Source organism: Muntiacus reevesi, chromosome 13, assembly GCF_963930625.1.
Source record: "Muntiacus reevesi chromosome 13, mMunRee1.1, whole genome shotgun sequence".
Classification (NCBI taxonomy): Eukaryota; Metazoa; Chordata; class Mammalia; order Artiodactyla; family Cervidae; genus Muntiacus; species Muntiacus reevesi.
Genome location: NC_089261.1, coordinates 12742420 through 12746539, shown reverse-complemented (window position 1 = coordinate 12746539; position 4120 = coordinate 12742420). Strand labels below are relative to the sequence as shown.

The window sequence follows — 4120 nt, the reverse complement described above, 5'->3', positions numbered from 1 at the left end:
ATGGTGCAGCCCCTGGTTACTGCAGGTGGCAGACACACTCAGCCGGGTCCAAGAACCACTGGTCTCCCTCCCACCCCCTACCCCTGCCCTCCCTTCCTCCTGCAGGTCCCGCCAGCCCTTGTTCTGCCACATGACATGACCTCTGGATGTCCGAGACAAAGCCTGAGTGCTCCATCATCAAGTATTCAGTGCTCAAAGGGGCAAGGCTTTCTCTGCCCACTTTCTGGCCCCACTGCAGGAAGCAGCATCATAAATGGAAAAGGCCGCTTTAGGGCCACAGGGTCCTAGGTTCGAATCCCACCTCAGCCAATTCGGGCTGCTTCACATCACCTATCTGAGCCTCAGTTTCTCCATCTGAAAAATGGGGGATAATGATAGAACCTCCTGTTAGTTATTTCAAGGATTAAAGGACATGGTTCTTATAGAGGGATTGGCTGAGCCTGGCACCTAGGGAGCATCACTGCCAGCCCCACAGGGCCTGGGAGGGGTGGCTGCCACACAAGCTGCTGGCCTGGCCCCCTGCCAAGAGCCATGGCTCTGAAGAAAGGTGATACTCCAGTTGCCACATCCACTTTGCCCATCTCCCAGAGTACCAACAGGTCGAAGCTTGGGCTCCAATGCCACCTACTATGATCTCAGTTGTTAATCATGCCGCTGCACCTTCTTAGACCTCAGTGTACCCATCTGTGGAATGGGGATTGATGGGTGTAGAAAATCTGAGGGCCATTCACAGGGCTGGCACATCTCAGCAGTGGACAGGGCGACGAACTTGACCTGAATGTGAGAATCTTGGTCAGAGGTGCCCATTTATGTTGTAGAAGGACCACGTGAAGGCAGAGGCAGTGCCCAGACCTTCAGAGGGGTCAGGTGCCCACGCCAGGCTGGGCAAGGTGCCTTCTGCATCACAAACACACAGGGACGCCCATGGACACAGGCACACACTGCATGCACCCACACACCCTCACTCCCGCACACCCACACACCCACACCCACACACCCACAGCAGACGTCGGCCCTGTGCTCTACCTCTACGGGCGCATCCTGTTAGGAGCCTGGTTCCTTCCCCCGCTACCCCCTCCCCCAAAAGAAAAAAAATTCTGAAAAGCCAGATTAGAACTTCACACACGCATCGCCTGGAAAAATCTATGTCACATTTTCATATCTAGCAAAATAAAATGACACCAGAACACTCTAGCAAACCCCTGGAGGGGGAAGCGTGTCTGCTGAAGATGAGGGGTGGGGGGCGGGAGACACCTTTCCCAAAGCAGGGAGGCCCCAGGGCCAGAAACACAGGAGGGGGCCTCGGGCCTGGTAAGAGGCTGGGGGTGAAATTGATCAGACCATTTTCTCCCGGGGGGTCGGAGCAAGGCTGGGGGTGCCTGGGAAGAGCCTGGGTGTCGGGGGTGGGGCTGAATGGGGGGTGGGGCTGAATGGGGGGTAGGGAGAAGGAGAGAGAGAGGAATAAAATCCAGGGGATGGTGGTGTGAGTGAGGGAGCGGGAGAGAGAGACACTAGGTTATCAGAGAAGTGTGAAGACAATAATACAATCTGACATTTCTGAAACAAGACCCCCCGGTTGCCATGGCAACGTCTCATGTGGGAGCAGCTCCCAGGAGACGGCTCCGAGATGTACTATAAATGATGTTTGATTAGAATTTAAATCATTTAGGCAGAGAGAAGATAGGCCTTTTGTCAGCAAGGGGACCTGGGAGTGGGGAGGGAGGGGGACCGGGGGGTGGTGGCGGGGGAGGGGGTGCGGCCAGAGACCGCAGGCTTCGGCTCCGCCAGCCTGGGCGTGGGGAGCGGGGATCGGAGGTCAGTCAGGGGGTTGATTACTTTTGCCCTCGGCTTCATTCCCGTTTACAGTAACCTTTCCATGGTGGCCAGAGGGACTTGGAGGGCAGGAGAGGAGAGGCCTGGGGGGGCAGGGGGCGTGGGAGGGGTGTGAGTGAGAGTGGAAGAGATGGGGAGAGACAGAGATCATGAAAGAGGGGAGAGAGATGGATGGGGGGAGAAACCGGAAGAGACAGAGAGAGGGACAGACGCACAGACCTGCAGAGGGACAGAGATGTGAGAGGCAGAAGGGATACAGACCAAGATATAGACTGAGAGACGTGGGGAGAAGGTACAGAGCCGTAGGAAAGAGACTGGGGGGAACAAAGAGGGACAGAGAGACCAAGGAATAGAGAAAAAGAGACACAGAGAGACAGACGGGGTCAAAGCCAACGCACTGGTTGCTAAAAGAGACAGGAAGAAATACTGAGACACACAGGCAGAGAGACAAGAGACCAAACTGAAAAAGATGATTCCTGAATCCACAATCTGGGAATCACTCTCTAGCTTCTATAAATAAAATGCACCTTGAATGTAGGGGCCCTGGGATGAGCTCAGCACTTAGAAAAAGCTCCCCTTCCACCTCCCACTCTGGTTTCTCCCGCTGACAGGGAAATTCCCTGGGCCTGGAATTCCTGGACAGGGCATAGGGACCCACAGAAGAGACACTGCCTATTTCTGGTCTCAGAAAAATAGGTCAGGCTGACCCTCCCCACGAAATCTTAGGCAAATCACTTCTCCGCTCAGACCCTCAGTCTCTTCATCTATAAAATGAGAAGTCTGAGTCAGATTAGCACGTGGACAATGAGTTCCGTCTCGTTCAGTTTTGAATTTTTAGTTGCATTTGTTGCCAAGGAGACCTCATATAAATATTTGGATTTTTTGGTTCTTTATAAAAAATAGGGAGGTCTAACCACACTGGGCCTGCACTTCTGCGTGGCAGCCACCTGCTAGAACTCATTAACAGTCTCACTGCTTTTAGGCAGAGCATGTCTCCAGTTTGCCACAGTCCCCACCACTCCCTTTTGTCTTATACCCAGCCACATTTTACTCATTTCCAGGTCCATAGGAAAGGATAATCCTCTTCTGTTTCTGTCTCCACATTTTACTATTCCTGGATATTTTTTTTTTTTTACTACTGGGAGGTTAGACTCTGACTAGATGTGGGTACCTAAAGAGTGACTCCCAGAAAAGCTAAGGCTGACAGGCAGAGCTGACAGCCTGGGAGGCAGGGAGACGTCATCTGATTGTTTCTGAGAGTAGGTGGGTCATTCAACGTTGCCATGCCAGTGAGCTGCACACCTTGAACTGGAACTCCCATTAGGTGAGAGGCTCTTGGGGGCCTGGGGAATTTGCATATCCTTTTTATTTAAAAAATGTTTATTTTTTTGTGCCAGGTCTTAGCTGTGGCACGTGGGATCTTTGATCTTCGTTGCAGCATGTGGGATCTTTACTTGCAGCATGCAAACTCTTAGTTGCAATACATGGGATCTAGTTCCCTGACCAGGGATTGAACCTGGGGCCCCCTGCACTGGAAGCATGGAGTCTTAGCCACTGGACCACCAGGGAAGTCCCCCAGAATATCCTTTCGACTAGAATGGAAGCATAATCAAGATATTGCTTGTGGTACACTTAGCACAGTGCCTGGCCTCGTGGTGACTGCTTGTGGCATCTGCCTCTGGGTCCTGGTGTCACGTCACCTCAGCCCACCTCTAATCAAGCGCAGGTTCTGTGCAAGCAAGCTGAGATGCGTGTCTGCATTGACAGCATCCTGTCTTAAGCAGATCTCTGTGTCTTTCCTCCCGCCCCAGGTCTCATCTGATGCCATGCGAACCCACTCCCACGGAGTGCAGCCTGGACATAGCTTTGCATTAGTTTCCTGTGACTATTGTATCAAGTTCCTGTGCTGCTTTCACAGGAACCCAAGCTCAAATGGTGCTCAATAAATGGTAGCTATTGCATTGGTTGAGCTGGAGGTGATAGATACAGCCATAGTGGCTTGAAACAACACACATTTATTATCTTACGGTTCTGGAGGGCAGGAGTCCAACATGGGTCTCACCAGCCAAAATCAAGTGCCGCGTTCCTTCTGGAGGCCCTGGGGGAGGATCACTTTTGCCTTTTCCAGCTTCTGGAAGCTACTCCACAGTCCTTGGCTCCTGGCCCCTTCCTGCATCTTCAGACTCAGCAACATTAGGCCAAGTCCTTCTCCCACTGCCATCACTCTGGTTGTCCATCTTTTTGCCTCCCTCTTCCACTACGTCTGTGTGTGTGTGTGTGTGTGTGT

The 4120-nt window shown here is 52.5% G+C and overlaps 1 non-coding gene across 1 annotated transcript; it reads right to left on the bottom strand.

Moving 5' to 3' along the window:
- Nucleotides 1-3328: 3328 nt before the first annotated feature.
- TRNAW-CCA (transfer RNA tryptophan (anticodon CCA)) lies at nt 3329-3402 on the bottom strand. Its single transcript has one exon. It is a non-coding gene; the product is annotated as a tRNA-Trp (tRNA).
- Between the last annotated feature and the right edge of the window lie 718 nt (nt 3403-4120).